At 41.0% G+C, this 17348-nt stretch overlaps 1 protein-coding gene across 1 annotated transcript in view; it reads right to left on the minus strand.

Moving 5' to 3' along the window:
* NCKAP5 (NCK associated protein 5) overlaps window positions 1-17348 on the minus strand; it is a 388365-nt gene that overhangs the window by 350446 nt on the left and 20571 nt on the right. The window lies entirely within an intron of this gene.

Here is a 17348-nt window from a genome sequence, read left to right on the forward strand (position 1 = left end):
ACCCGATTTTCATCACACTTGCTTGACTGTTCAGCATTTAATTCCAGCTGAATCTAAGTTAGTATAAACTGAAATAGCTTGATTATAGTCAGTGCCGATTTATATCACCTAAGAACTTGGTCCACGGGTTTCCTTAAGATGATTCTTGATTTACTCTGAAGCTTATGGGGGTGAAATCAGGGCTCGTCTCTTTGCAATGAAGTTTCAAGCTGCAAGCCTAATTTTGAAAGGAAGTTGACAGAAAAGTTCTTCTGTAATATGCAGATTAGCAAGGCAGAAAGTGTGCCAGTTAGCATTAAACTTGACTGCACTCCCCTCCTTCTGCCTGTCTTAATCTATCATATCACTTAACCTACTCCTTCAATAAACAAGAACTGGTTCAGGTTGCATATTTTCCTCTCACAATTGCTTTTGGTGTTCCAAAATCACATTAAAAGTGATTTTAAACACACGCACACACACACACGTGTGCACACACACACACACATATATATATAATCTTGCCTGTAGGGATTGCTACTTTCCTAAAATTTTACATATTATTGTATATAAATGAAAATAAGAGCAAGTTCAAAGCCCAACTAGTGTGTCTAGGAGATTGTTTCATTAAGCATAACAGGCAATGATAAAAATACCCATCAGACTCCAGTCCTAAAGGAAGAAAAGGACAGAAATTACAAACTCAAATAGTCAGAACATGGTAAACAAGAATTAAAGATTTCCCCTTATTTATTTTCAAGAAAATTTAATTTTTTTCTGATACTCTCAAAAATGGTGCATCTGTTTTGAAACTGGAAGCATGTATCCCCAAATTTCCATATATTAAGACATCTCCCAAAACATACGTGTTAGGTTTTAACCTTAATATGAGAAAAAGCAACTTAATACTGGTTAAAGTATTACAATGAGTTCTATTTCATATATATTAAAGAACTGAATTCTCTCAAATATTTGTTTACATTTTAATCCTATAGGAACACACATGATGAAAAACAAATCAGACAGGTTGCCTATTTATTCATCTAACTATACTACTTAGGCTCTTAGTGAAAGGTAAGCACCAGAAAGTACAAACTCTTTCCTTATTTTATGGGAGACTGTGTTATACCCTGCAGTGAGAGATCCAATTACGGTTACCACCATTATCCAAGGTCAGAAAATTATTGAATACTATTAAAAGTTCATCCAAAGTATTTACCTCTGTGACCTCCAGCAATCTTGAATTCCACTAGGTGACAATGTGCTGCCTTACTTATTGCCTCTTATTTGAGATGGGCCCCAAGCTAAACATATTCAGAAAAGTTTGGATCCAAGGATTTGGGTCAACTCAGTTTTAATTCACAGGAGTTCTTTCATTTCAGAAACTGTCTTATTTTCTTCTCCAAGGCATCTGCCTACAAAGCACTAAGAACACACTTAACTAAAAGCCCAAGAAACAGCATCATTAACCTCAGCTGATTACTCCTGCTGCCTCAGGACGGCAGGCCATCACTGAAATAAGTACTGGCGGCTAGTTTGACAGAAGGATTGGACACATTTACGGTTGTTAATAATATCTGTAGCTCTGCAAGGTAAGTTAAGTCCTACAGGTAGGAATTTCAAACGTACCTCACTGAGTTAAGTGCAACAATCACGTTAAAATCAGTACACTGATGCAGTGCTGACTTAGAGGGCACCCCATCATCGCCCTGCCTCTACAGCCTGTGTCGACAGAAGCTTTCCATAGCAGAACTGATCTGACAGCATGTCTACATGGAGGTGCTCAACTATACTAAGCATTCTCGGTGAAAAAGGCATGCAACTAGAGTTGAGACCATCAGCAGAAGGCTACAGGCAAAAACATTACAGGGATATTTTAATTATTTTGAAAAGGAAGCATTATAAATTTAAAGTCAAAAGTTTAAGGAGATATATGCATGCTAGGGTATGAAACTCATAGGCACAGAGGTAAGCTGTAATAATGTAATGCATCAGGCATATAACTGTGATTAGCAATAGTACTGTCTACAGCTCTGTATTAGATTATCTTGTTTTTAAAAATGTTTTTTTTTTCTTTCCATGTTACATTATTAAAGGACAGGGCATTATGAATACACCAAGACTATCTTGAAATCAGGCTCAGGGTGGCAGAAGTCCCCTTGACAGAGGTCTGCACCTTGACAGAGACATGGTGGATAAGAAGGGTGCCACCTCTGTTGTGCTTCTCTTTCCATGGGCCTAAAATTGGTCCTGACCTGCAGTACGGACGTGTGAGGCACACTGTCTTTGGCCCAAATGTCAGCAACACCATACAGTCAATAAAGGGCAGACAAGTCCAATAAAGGGCAGACACAGGATCCTTCTTAGAAAGACCTGATGTTACACACATGATGGGCCAACATGATATACATGATGCCTTAACTCAGCCTGCCCTTGAAGCGAGGTGAGATATAGGAATCCTGTAACTGACCTTCTGCTTTGCCCATCTTCAGTGGGCAGCAGAGCCAGAGGGCATAGGAACAGGCAGCTAGCATCTTGTCAGCCTTGGCCCATCACATTGCTCCCAAAAGGATGTGGCAGTCATCCTGAGTAGCACACTTCACAAGAAAGCACCTATGCCCTCTGCTTTATGCAAATGGAAAAACACTGAATAGGTATTTACCATTTGGAAGGAAGGCATTCTTTGAAGTATTCTTAAAAGAAGAATATTATCCATGTGTCTCTGCTGAAGAAGGAACTTCAAGCTATGAAGAACATTGTGAAAAAATTTTAAATGTAGTTACTGTAAGTCTTTAATTAGTTTTGACTTCTCAGGAAGTTTAAAGAGTTTGTACTATCCCTCTATTAATATAATTTAAAAAATTATCTCACAGTCGATTCTGAAATACTTAAAGGATTTATTTTTTAATTAATTTTAACATATAAATGAATTAATATAATTGTTCATTTCAGAAAGTTAATTCTGTACTCAAAAGAGGAGATGCTGCAATTTTGGTGCCACATAAACTATTCTTTATGGATAATAAAGTAGTTGAATTCCTGTTTTAATTGTCAAACCCCTATTAGCAAAGTTTTGGCAGATGAAGAATACTTTCATCTGTGCATAATTATGAATCATTACCTTGACATGGTAGGTAGGGCTTGCATTTCTACAGCTAGTAACATCCTATTAAACACATCTTTTAAGTCAATGATGTGGTTTCTGTGGAGGTGAAGGCTTAATAGTTAAGAACTATTTCAAAGGAACTGGTGACTTACGGTGTCTGAGTTTTGAATGTCCAACTTTAGACTACTTAATAGGACCTGTGTTTCAAGATTTTCAACGTTTCTATAAATAAGGTACCCAAAGTTGAATGCCCAAAGCTATACACCTAAAGTCACTAATTGATTGAGAATCAGTAGAAATAAGCAATTAAAAATCAAAAAACCTTGCTTCGTTGCTAAACAGTAGTCATTCACAGGGCATACAAATAGTGGGGTAGGCCAAGAGACAGGTATGCGGAGAAGAAAGCAAAATTTGAACTTTATAGGTTTAAACAAATGCCACATTCACAAAGAATTCAGCACCTAGCTCCTCGGACAGGTGCAGTATGCTGATTTCTGGGCACATTTAACCGTACGTCCTTTAGCTGCTGAATTCTGCACAAACTGAAGAGTACCATGTAGCAGCCAGTCTGGGAGGCCTGCGAGCCCGCTACTGCTGTAATTCAGCTTGTGCTGTTATCCAGACATAAATCAAACCCTCTGCATCCTGCTGAGACAGCAAGAGCTGAGCTCTGCTGAATTCCTACACTGATAAAAAAAAAAAGCCTTGACAATGTAGTTGATGTGGTACTCAAAGGAAAGCTTGAAGTCACAGATGAAACCATGATTACAAGGTGGTTGGAAAGTAAATAACGATCCCATCAAAAAGAACCATAAATGGACGGGGGTTAGGAGGAACCTGCTGCTTAGCCCCTGACAGCTAGTGTGATTCAGCACCAGAAGACAAGCCAATTTACAAAGACAAAAGATGAAAGGAAAGTCCCATCCAGCCTGCAGTAGCAACAGGAGAAATCAGATACTAGTTGATAACTAAAACTGTTTGAGGCAAAATAGCTGCGGAAAAAATATAGAATTTTTAACTTGATTCTTATCTAATTCACACAGACGTAAGTCAGGAACTACTCCACTGAAGTCACTGGAGTTTTATGGATGCAATAGATACAAGAGTAAAATCAGAAGCAAACGCTTGCCATGTCAGATTCTGTCACCGTAACCTATATGGATGGAGTATGTACTTGTCTGCCTGAGAGATCCTTCTAGCTGATCAGTCCCACTGAAATTTCTACTTAGTTGAGCAAGGCAATAGTTAGACTGGATACAGACAAAAGAATCATCATCTGTATCTTTAGTAAAGTTGTTCAGGAATTTTCTATCTAAATACTTTAGAGGAGACAGTGCAGTGTCTGCAAGAAAAATCAGAATTTTTGAAGGAAAATGTCTTTGGGATAACAGAAAGAAAAGGTTTAATTTCTGGGGAAATTTACACGAATTTAAACACAAACACACTCACACACTTTTCCTTTAAATGAGTCAGAAGGGTTTTGTTTGTATTCTTGTGCACGGTGTCTTTAGGGTCACAAGGAGCAGCCTAGTTTACCTGCTGTGTACCCTACGTGAGCCTATGTCCTCACTGCCACGCAGGGAGCAGCGGCCGGGACTGGTTTCCCTCTGGAGGTAGCACTTCGGTGGACGGCAGTCGCACCTGGAGCTCCGTACGGGGCCCAGGCTAGCTGGGCAGCAGGGGAACAGGCAGCACATAAAGGACAACTCTCTGAGGGCATTGCAGCAAAAATGGGAAGAAAGTGAAAGAGACATTTTCAATTCAGCTTAAGAGGACACATTCTCAATGTTTTTAGGTTTTTGGTTGAAAACAAAGTGTCAAAATAATGAACAGAATTTTCCAGACTGGAAATAGCCACTCTGACCTGGCCAAATGCTCACAGCTCAGAGGAATCTGGTATCACACCTAGGGAAGTCACTTAATTAAAGCATCTGTCTTTCAGCAAACATCTTTGATAAGCACGTATGTTTTAACCTACTTACACAACAATAAAAATAAGATAATTTTCATTAAGAGCCAAATCTCGCTCATTTTGACTGGGACTGCTATTTGCATGCTATAAAACCTTGAAAGAACCTGGGAAGCAATTCTTACTTCAGTAAAACTTTGTTTCAATACCCTGTACACTGAACAAAACGCTGGAGGGGAAAGGAGACCAGCAGGATTTGGGAGGAGCCATGCACTGTACGTGTGCATCTCCGAGGATGCATAGGAGCTTTATGAGCAGTTATATGTTGGTTTTGGATTCAGCGAGAGAAACCACTACCCTGAAACATGATCACATTGTGAGTCATCCTTGCAAAAACTCATAAATTCAGGAAAAAGGGAAAACTTATTGGGTGCCTGGAAACAGTAGGGTTAATTTTTCCCCTCAGACCTACTAGAGATTTTCACTGTAATGAAAAACTCTAAGGTATTATTATAGTGAAAACATGTTTTCTAGAAATGAACTGGGAAACTGTTTCCCAGCCAAAATGACTTGGAGCTGCTTTGTACACCAGAAAAAATACCCACTGCCAAAAAATTCTCTGGATTTACACTGTCAGCTACCCGTAATGCCAGATGTTAATGCCCAGTCATTTTAAATGCTTCACAGTGATCCTAGTTCACTTCCTATCTGGGTCAAATGAGGCCCTAAAAGCAAAAGCAGATAGGCAAGCTGCGAGGGGCAAGAACAGAAGTAACTAAAGACATGTTGCTAGCAAAGCTATTCGGAGCAATTAGAATTCGACAAGCGCTTAGAGGATACCTAGGAAACTGCTTGACACGAGCATATCTCCCCACGAGCGTCCCTGCCCCCAGGGTGCTAACAACACACACGTTCAACTGACACCGCACGCTTTTGCACAGCATTGTTGACAATGTAAAGCAAAATGTTTTCCGTCCGAAAAATGCAGTCAGCCCTTTGGCAGGCTGGTTTTTAATCAGAAAAGGCTTATCCTGTAACATACATAACATAAGGCAAAACATACAATGATTTAACGGAATTTTCAGTAGGAAACACTATTCTTCAAGGTCCAAATTGAAAACTCTTTGAGCAAAACTGTGTATGTCATCTATTTTAACAAACATCAAAATGATAACAACAGAATTAAATGTGCAAGGCCAAAAGAAGGGGTGTGTGTGTGTGTGTGTGTGTGTAATAAAACCCAAGATGTTCCAGCTGGGACTAAAACAAATACCAGAATCTCATAATTTTCCCCACAGGGTACAAATTTTGGTTTGCAGATAGTTCAAGATTGTAACTTTGACTCAAGGCTATCCTACAGCCATTGTGAGTAACTGAACAGAATAAACACAACTCGAGAACACAGGGGAAGCTTTTTCTTATCAAACATAGCTGTTTATAAAAATAAATGTATCTTGATATGCCTACACACATTTTTCCAATATATATTTTACCTTTGTGCATTTACACTCACACAAGTTCAGGAGAGAAAAATACCCTCTTCTAGGATGCAACAATAATCCAAATAGCACATTTGAGAGGACACCATGACTGAACTAGCAAAGGTGGATTCACTTTGCCACTTGGTCTTGCAGGACAGGGAATTATATCAGAACTCTAAAACAACCTAGAACATAATTTCTCTCCCTCTCTTCTTCCCAATGTTGTATTTGAGCAGAATTAGGCATCTGCGAGAGGCTGAGAGCTGTCCTTCTCTGGGTGTGTATTAAGTTGCTGAAGGCATGAAGCATTTTAAAAGGTTTGTCAATAAAATCCCTATTTAGTCAACCCCAATCCCCTCAGATCTCTTATTACAGAGGGCCTTCTGCTCTTAACATCTGGGCAGGCAAAGCCTCCAATTACACTGCTGTATTTGGAGGCTTAATAGATAAGGGCCCCGCTATACCCATTTCCCTTGGTAACTGTTTATCTGTAGCCAGTCCAGTGACAGGCGACCTTGCTGCCGCAGCGAGGCACGTGATTGTGCGGCAGGCCACACCACATTCGCATTAAATCCAAAGCTTTCTGGGACCCTTCCTCTCCTGTGGCCGGACTGACATCTGTCACCCCATAATGCATGGGGAAGGGTCTGTGGAGCAGGGAGAGAGCAGCCCGAGACCGCAAGTGAGGGCAGGCTCCCCCCGCGCGAGCTCTTCTCCAGCATGCAGCCTGCGCCTGGGCAGCCCCGGTGGGACAGGGGACACCCAGGAGCGGGCAGGACATGGCTGTCACCAGGCGGCAGGCACCTAAAGCTACTGCCATGGGCCCCGGTAGCCAAGACTGCCCCACACGCCAGTTGCAAATCATCAAAACTCCTCAGAAACACGATGCTCTATCCAAAATAAAGATCAATAATCAGTCCAATAACTCCATGGTGAGGTTTCTTGGAGAAGCCACCCTTAATACACGTCCAGGTGAATGATGTTGAAAAAACCCTGCAAAAATCAATTCTCAGCACACAGTTGTCTCTGCTGTACGGAGATGAAGCTATGACCAGTTTCGCCCAAGCATTGCTACGTGCAACTGTGAATTATCAGAGACTTCACCTAGTTCAGTCTTTGGAATTTTTTGACTTGAACATTTGACAACCATTTCTTTCTGCTGCACCCAAACTTTGTATTGTACCGTGCTAATGTTTCCTTTCTGAATCTCTCTCAAAATATATGCAGACATTCCTCTTGCTTTCTCCTTCATTTTCATTTTTAGTTCCTCCTCTTCAGTCAAATCAATTTCGTTAAAAGCTTTTTAAATTTCTTATATTTTTTTTGTATTTTTGTGTTGAAAGTCTGACAGGAAATTTGCTGAGGTTTTTTTAGCAACAGGGGCTGATATTTTCTGCTTCTTTTAAAAGATGAAGAGTATCATTGCTCTTCATTTTCTCAGTCCATCTGCCAGCTCATTTGCAGGAACTAGGAAAATCATCTCTTCTGCTGTCCGTACTTCTTTTTCATTTCTCCTACACTTTTGCATCTAGTTCTTCTATGACAACAAAAGAAGGGCAGATCAGCTACAGGAATTTCTCTCAGAGCTCTTATTTTAACCTTCGAGTCTCACCGCTGCAGCTGGAGGTGTATGTGCTGACGACAGGAGAGAGCAAAAGCCGGCAGTTTGCCAGGCACGCTCTCCGGGGACTCGTGCTCTCTTTCAGCAGTCACTGTGTCGCCACCTATATGTATTGATGCAACTTGTGACATGCAGCAACAAATGGTAAAGAATTCCTTTCGCTGAGCACCCTTTGCCTCAGTTGGTGTCAGGGCTTTTGATCAATAAACCATTGAGGCGTCTTGCAGCAGAAATGTTGTTCCAAGTGTTGCTCAGGAACCGTACGCTCCACACACTATCGCCTTGTTTTTCAAGCAATATATGAGCTCTTTATTTTTATTCTTCCGTCCTCTTCAAGCAATGTCTTCTGTAGTTTGCCATGCGAGTACTGCTCACTGTTTATCAACTTCTCCAGTTCTTGAAGAGGCTCACTGGTTTCTACTGGTATAAACTCACTTTAATCCGAGTAAGTAGGTCACTCCTTGTATGTCTTCAAGCAAGGATTGCAGTTCTTCAGGGGAGGCTGGTGCCTAGTGCAGCCATTCCTTCCCGCTAGGCCGGACACCTCCTTCTTCTAAGATAATTTCCGGGGTCTGCCAACTCCATTCAAACTCGCACCCCCTGCATCTGCTGACTGATGGTTAGGTTTTGAGTTAGATTTTGCCAGGCTGCTCCAGAGCCCAAGAATGCCGTTTACCACTGACCGCCATCAAGACTTGCAGTGCTTTACTCACTTCTTTACTTCTGCAAATGAAATCCAAACCAGACATCCACCACTGCTACACAGAAGTGCCACCTTCCATCTCGTTTGGTGATACTGATTAGCCTACGTTGTCTTCATCCAAGCTGATGTAGAATCTGCTTCTGTTACCCTAGATGTATCACTGTGCTCATAAACTATGTCCTCAAGCACATGCAGACCACAGTGTTTCCCCCGGTATTGTTTTATCACTATCTCTAAAGCATAAGGAGTCCTTTCCCACCAGGAGTTTCTCCTTTCTCCTCACCTCTCCCCAGGTTCTGCTGTGAATTGATCCACTCAGATGGTTCTTTCTGTGTTTTCTAGTGTATGACGTACTACAGTCCTTTTTCTGATTTATGCTTTGTCATAAATGCAAATGCAGACAAGTATGTGCTATTGGCAATACCTTTATAGCTCGATCAGTTTTTGCAAAGGCCTGGTACACACTCAGTGCCTTTAAACACACCAGACAAACTGTTCTTACTCTGTTCTACTGTTGTTGATGTTTCTTATGCTTTCTACCCACACGGGGATTTACTTTTTCTAACACGTTTCAGGAAGATTACAGGGCTGTGTATTATGCAGACAGCTGATAGCACTCCGGTTTATGCCTACCTTTAATGTTGCATTTCCCCCGTCTGTGAGGGGGTTGTCCTTACTGTCAGATTTGCAGAATGGCACAGGCAACACTAACATTGGCACAAGTATTGTTTTAGTATTGTTTCAGTAATTTTGTTTACTTACTCCTTTTGTCAATTCTATATTTTAGGTTTTTCCCTATGGGTCTGCAAACATTAACCTATTAAGTTAGTAACATTACATGTATTTCCTTGCTGTTATCTTCCATACTTTGTCTTGTACACCAAAACAACACCGCTGTTGCCTTTCTTAAACTGTCCTCTTGACATCTTCTCCAGCTACATGCACTGCATGTCATGGATGTTTTAGCTTGCTTCTGCAGCACACTGTGAAACCTGTTTGACTGAGGCTCACATTCTGCATGTCTTCTCTAGTGCAGTGCATGATACACCCTTGGTACATACTTTTCTTCTGGTGTCGTATCCAAACAGAACTGAATAAAATTTTAAATTGTAAACTCACAAACACACAGAATATAAGCTTTGAGACAACTCAGAATATTTGCAGATTCATATCAAATTCGGCAGCAGTTTTAGGTGGAAAAAAATGAAACAGGGAGCAATACTAGAACATCAGTCAGCATTTGACTAGCCAGTATTTTTAATGACACCTTTCATTTAAAAATGCTAAAATACATTGATTGATATATGTTTATGGTGCAAGAGGGATGTGGCACTACTGGAGCAAGTCCAGCGAAGGGCCACAAAGATGATTAGGGGACTGGAGCATCTCTCTTATGAGGAAAGGCTGAGAGAGCTTGGCCTGTTTAGCTTGGAGAAGAGAAGGCTGAGAGGAGATCTTATCAATGTGTACAAGTATCTGAAGGGAGGGTGTCGAGAGGATGGGGCCAGACTCTTTTCAGTGGTGCCGAGCGACAGGACGCGAGGCAACGGGCACAAACTGAAACACAGACACTTCCATCTTAACATGAGGAAAAACTTTTTCACTGTGAGGGTGACAGAGCACTGGAACAGGTTGCCCCGAGAGGTGGTGGAGTCTCCTTCTCTGGAGATATTCAAAAGCCGCCTGGATGCAATCCTGTGCAATGTGCTCTAGGTGATCCTGCTTGAGCAGGGGGGTTGGACTAGATGATCTCCAGAGGTCCCTTCCAACCTCAGTGATTCTGTGATTCTGTGATTCTGTGATTCTGTGAATGTCAGAATCAACCAGCAAAAAGACAAGGCTGTTCCCTTCACTGGATTTAACTCCCACACAGCAGGAGTCCCCCCTCCCGCACTCCTGGCACGGCACTCTTCAGAGCTTTGCCATAATGCCACTTTCTGGGTGGCACCTTGCAGCCGAAGATACCAAGGCAAGCTACAGGCACATGCTAATAACAGACCGTTCCCAGCATACACTGCAAGTAACCAATTATTATAATCTCCAGATTAGTGATGAGAAAACTGAGTCAGAAATTCATTAAAGGTCACAGATTTTGGACTTAAACCCAAAACACCTGGCTGCTAGCCCTCTGCCTTGATCACTGATAACACATCATTGATTCTCAGCAAAGGTCTCTGATTCAGCTAAGCGTTTTTGCACGTGACACTAATGCAACCCGAGGTAGGCTAGATGTAGGTATTACTCCCATAATCATGTACAATTCATTATATTACACTGCTACCCTTATTATAACGGAGTGGTGTCATTAAAGCTAATCCTACAGGGACTCACAGGAGCGTGTGACCAGAATGAAAGAGGCAGGGCACAGTTCACGAGCCACCAAAGAAGCACTTCACTGCAGCTTGCTTTTAAAAGTAAAAGCCTCATTTTAAATAAAACAAAAACTTTTACTTTGATAAATGCTGGCTGCTTCAAAAAGATACTCTGTTCTCAAATCTCCCCAGCTAAATGCCACCACAGTTGTAAGGGCCAACCACGTGTGCAGTCAGGCTGGGAATTATCCTCACAAATAAAGAGCACAGCTTGAAACATTGACTTTTTCCCGATCAAAAGGGGCTTGGAGGCAACTGGACAGTTTGGATCAGGCAAAGGATAGGGCGTGCATCATTTTCAAAGAGCACCGCAGTGAATAGAGTAGCCAGTGTGGCCCTGGTGGCAGGGAGATGTTCTAACACCCTCCCCAACCCACACAAGTTACTTAAAAGATTGGCTTGGGGTCTGTTTGGGGGGCGGGCGGGTTGTTTTTCATTTTGTTGAAGAACTTCTTTAAGGAGAACTTGAAATACAATCAAACCTTTCATTAGCTTTTTTAATAGCATTGCCTGTTCAACCCGCCACCCCCATATGCCAAATAATAAACGCTATTACCAAAGAAACCCTGTCACATCAAAAATGTCTTTATTACAGCAGTACTAAGGAACTAAGTGCTTTAATTTTATTAAAATCATTTTTTAAAGAACATTAAATGTATTTTTCTATATGTTTTCACATTCATCTTCTTTTTTTATTTTAGCCTGAAGAGAAAAGAGAATGCAGAAAAATCCATTTCCACCTTGTTTTTACCTATAGCTTCATTCACTAGTTCTTTTTGACTACACATGCTTAAGTGAAGGATTTAACATGGAAATATTATTTATGAGCACTTTTAAAATCATGAAATATTCACACTATTTCACTTTGTAAGGCTGTTCTTTTTAATAAAACCTAAAGGATTTAAGCTACATCATGAGGTAAAATGTTCTTCAAAAAGTCCTGTTTCTTTTTTATTAACCATGTATCACATCCTAGACAGAAAACAATCTTACACAGAGGTAGGTGACATCTAAGCCATGTATTGCAAATAAATATATTCTATTAAGATTATCAATTTTGCACTTTATTTTAACTCAAAATAGAAGCACTTCAGCAATCACAGCAATGGCTTTGACCTCCATTTCCATACACACACATAGCAATCCAGAAGGACAGAGGGACATCTTGTTCTGTGAGTGTCATCTGTCTATTCATCTTATAACCAACTCACGTACAGGACAAAAGATTTTACTAATGTCATAATACTTGATGTGACATAGCTCTGTTATTTAGAAGATAAAAATGAATTAGAGGTTTTTAGTCTTCCTACCTCAAATCAATTTGATTTCGAGAATTATGGTATCATGCTTGTAATTAATATGCAGAGAAAAACTTTATAAAAATCAAAGTAAACTAGCCATAGGTTTAACCACAGATGAAACAATAAGGTATTATAAAATTATTTTAAAACTACAGAAAGTATATCCTTTGTGTATGGTGTGTTTTAGTTTTTAAACATCAGGCAGAAATGACAGGGATATTACTTTCTATAATTGATCCCATAGGACTACGTATAAGAATTGTTATGAGTTTAATATTTCATAATCGTTTCACCTGAATATAAAGCTATAAAGCATCATTGCCACTGCAGGCGTGACTGCCTTGTCTACAATGAAAATGAGCACTTTGGTGTATAAAAATTCTCCAAGCTGTTGCCAATATTGAAAACCTACAGAGCAATAATAGTCATTGGCTATGCCAGAGGTTTTTGGAATAATAGCTATGATCTTTAACTAAAAGCCCACGGGGACCTAATTCCATTGGGGCTAACAGAAAGACTCCCCTTTGACTTGAATTATTGAGTCGAATCGATTCCTTCGTTGGATTATCTGACATTAAGAAAGGTAAGATTCTGAATCTTGTTAAAATACACGGCTTCAAACTGTTAACTTCCAGTAATGTATTGATTAAAATATCCATTAAACCTGTAATCGCTCATTAAAAAAATCTCCTGTGAAGTTCATTCTATGAACATGTTTGTGTACTTGCATTTAAAAAAAAAAAACAAAAACTTTAAAAAGGTTATCTGCCCTCATTTTAAAGCTTATTTCCCAAGGCACACCAGCTGGAAAGGGGTAGAGCAGCATACGAAACAACACTGGACTCTTTCCCTTTATCTGAGATATTCAAAAAGCAGTGACTGCGCCTGCATTTTAAGGAACATTGTTTTGTGTCTATGTAATTTCTTACTGGCATGTTGTCTGAAGGATCTTGTTTCCGAAATTGGTCCACATCACTTGAAGCCTGAAACTCATCATTCAATGGGATAAGTCTGAATACAACAAATTCTGATGAAATTCATATTCATATTCTGAAGACCCAGAGAGATATCCTGAGGAGTTTGAAGCCCTCTCTTTCTTCTTCTCCCTCTTCCCTCAAATTGCATCATAGCCTATATATTCAGAGTCCAAGAGATAAGGGAGGCAGAGGGAATTTTTTGGTTTTAAATATCGCTAAGCAATACTTGTAGACTAAATCATGGAAAAAACATTCCACAGGAAGATTACAATCTGAAGCAGATGGGAAAAGTAGCATAGCCAGGCTGTGTTAGGAATGTTATCATAAACCCCTATTTGTATCTCATGGTCCAGAGCAAAAAAATTGAAACATTTCCTTTAAACACACAGAAATCAGAATTCTTTCTAAGATATAATAATGCTGGAAGACTCCACCAAACAAGGAGAAGCTGTTGTTTTAAAGGAAATCAGAGCCAACTTTTGCAAGCACGGTGTCCAGCCCTGAATGCCTAAGAGGTTAAATACAATGCCTGTGGGAAGAGGCAAGAGTAGAAAGGGACGTGGAAAGTAAGGACCTCAGCAGGCAGCAGATTGTGGTAAAACAGGACTCAGATGCTATCTGGCAACAGAGAGGGTAAAAGGGAAATGAGAGGGACATATGATAAGAAGGCAACAATTAAGAGGTTACTGACAGCGGTAAGATAGAATAGGGATTTGGAGAAAATGAGAGGAACCCCAAGTACTCCGTTTTGCCTGGTTGAATTTCCCGGAGTCACAGCACATCCAGTTTGATTTACTAACAGACAGCTGAAGGCACTCAACTCTCAGAACGTCTCTCCCAATTTGTTAAGAAATAATAGCTGGCAGTTAACAACGAACAGTGCTCATATGTTGTTAATTAAATTTGTGGATGACACCCTTTAATCAAGTTACACAAATTCTCTTCAGTGGAAAGTTTCAATAAACACTGAACTGTAGTATACTGCTACTGAATAGCAAAAACCATTGTAGGAAACTGGACGTGTCGGCCTGATGGTATGATGAGTTTGTATGCTCAAGACATATTGCAAAAGATTATCCCTTTCAGCTTTCCCTCGCACGTATTTTCTTCAGCACCTTAGCACCAACAGGGGCTAATCAGAGACGGATCCGCAGCTGGCAGAAACTGCCATAAATTCATTGACCTCAAGCTAGTGCTGGAAGACTTTGTTCTTCACTTGGGTATAGTCTCCCACCCTACTTACCACTTGCTGAGGAGCAGGGAGGAAGCATCACCTTCTCACAGAGCCAGAGTCTTTGTTTTTCCTCTAATTAAGTCCTTATGAGCATTTTAGTATGCAAACAGCATTGATTATTACAAAAAGCACTTTTGGTTGGGTTACGTACACAATACTCCCTATGACATTGGCAAATAGCTCTCTCTACACCCACTTTACTGCTGGGAAAGCCTAAGAATTAAGCATGGTGCACTCATTTGGCTACAAATTAAGCCCAAGCCAGCAGTAGATGTGGTTGGAACCCAGAAATACCTAGTTCCTTGTTCCCAGCCACCACAGCAGATCATCTTGCCACCCCAGGGAAAAAGAAAATTTGTATCTGAATGCATTAAGTAAAGGCTGAATCTAGTCCATTACATAAATGAAACATTTAGGGGAAAAACAGTACTATTCTCCATACTAAGGCATATCTTTGTGCAAAGTTCACAACTGCTAGCATTTCCCTAAGCTTTCAGTACCCAGTTTCCATGCGTGTTTTTCCTCTCACCGTGTAAATATTGATAGTTGGTGGCTGGCTTGCTTGGAAGCCAGCTTTGCATCTTAACTGCAGGATTTATGCCGGAGCCTGTTTCACTGGGGTTGCATGTCTCAAACTAACAACAGAGCTCAGTCCTGTGGATCAGCACGTTTCTGAACATACAATACCTGGACGATTTGGTTTGGCTCAGAGCACATTAGATAAAATTGCGAGTTCACAGTAATCTGCACTCTCTGCCACAAGCTACAGGACACCGGGGGCAGCTGTAACAGTGCTGTGAGCGTCCCGTGCCCTGCTGAACGGGGGCAAGCTGAGAAGGCAGATTTTGTTGCAGGCTGACCAACCTACCTCTCTATCAGAGCACTGAGCTGTAAGGTCTGAAAAGGAGGGAGCTTAGACTGCCCCGCATTAGGGTGCTGGAGACCAGTTCCAAGCCTGAGGGAAGACTGGTCCCTCACTGGTTTCACTTTTCAAAATAAAGGGATAGAATTCATCATAAGAAACAGCTCCATTTCAAAGCTACGGAAAATGAATGATCCTTTTTTAAATGTCCTCTGCATATTTCTTCACTGGCCAGCTGGTGCCACCTGAGAGCTGTAGAGCTGGTGGCTCAGGCCTGAGAGAGAAGAGCACAGATCCCCATGCCCGGCAGAGCGGTGCCACCGGCCGGGCAGGGAAAGGGAGAGAAGGGGAAGGGAAGGAGCACTCCATTGACCTGCTAGAGGGCACAGCAGGCAAAGGAAAGGCATCAGTGAACAGACAGAAACCTGCTCAGGCCATATCATGTTTGTGTGCTTTCTGCTTTGAAAAAAAAACAGGTAGAGCGTAAGGCAGAGGAAATTAGAGTTGTGATAGTGTGTGAAATTCAGGGGAGACTAACTAGGCTAAACATGCCTGAAACACACGGGCACCACGAATTGGGGTAACAGATTACAGCACTGGGATACAGAAGTCAGACCAAAGACAGACAGTTGGGACAAGAGAATTTCTATTTTCTAGGAGGTCTCTGTAGTCTTCTTGGTATGTTTTTTCTATAGTGGAGAAGATCTCCAAGACCAGCAAGCTGCGGTAACAAGTGGGGCAGAAGTTGTTGCCTGGAGTGGGTTGTGGGCAGCTCACGCAATGGGGCTGGCACCAGCATGGATGTGGCGTAGCTGGGTCTGACAGTCCCTAACTGCACGTTAGGAGACGTTACAGGAGATGAGAAGCTTCTCAAGAAATCAGAGTTGAGTACTTCAAATGACTATCATTACAGTCTGAGAAAGGAACGCTTGGTTACTGACTGCTGCCCTGTTACCTTTCTGCTGTCCTTTTCTCCCTTTACTAAAGTACTGTTTTGTGAATCATTTGACTCATTATTTGAGAGTGACGAAGCGCAGTTCATTGAGCAAAGTTTAATTTAATACTTTGTGGCTTTTGGGTGAAGAGCCAAACTGGTGTTTATCAGTGACTGCTAAAAATTGAACTCTGCCCCCTGCCCTTGCGGCTGCCAATGCCAAATCCACCCGCTCCCAGCATTTCCAAGCACCGCTTTCAGCAGTATGAGCATTAAAAAACAAGAAAAGGCAGCTTGATTACCAAAAGCCAGGAACAAACTTCTTCCTCAGCAGATAACCTCTATAAAAGCCAAAGAAACGGGAATGGGTTTCACTGGCTCTCTCGGCTTTGCTTGTTTCACTATTTGTTCCATTAACAGTCCTACGAGCATGCTGAGCCCTTGACATCATCATGTTTATCATTTTACACAACTGTTCAATATCTGTGAGCATTTTCCAATCATGTATCCACAGTACAGCTATAAAAATTCCTTATTATTCTCAGCCATCATTTGAAAATATTAACTAAAAATAAACCTAGAATATAAACCCAATAAATTCAAATCTTATACACAGAAAAAACAGTTATTTTACAGTAAGTGCCATTTATATTTCTCTTTCAGATGATAATACGGTAGTTTATACATTCACCACAGTGGATCAACCGATTTTCCCTAGTATTCTCAACAGTGAAACCAGCATTCCTGATTAGATGGCTCCAGCTACCCACAGCTCTCACACACTAAGTATAACACAATACAGAGTGATCCTGCAGAGGCTTAAGTAAGATTTTAATTACAAATTTGGTACTTTTGTCTGGATTCTCTCC

This window comes from Apteryx mantelli, chromosome 6 (genome assembly GCF_036417845.1).
Source record: "Apteryx mantelli isolate bAptMan1 chromosome 6, bAptMan1.hap1, whole genome shotgun sequence".
In the NCBI taxonomy this organism is placed as follows: Eukaryota; Metazoa; Chordata; class Aves; order Apterygiformes; family Apterygidae; genus Apteryx; species Apteryx mantelli.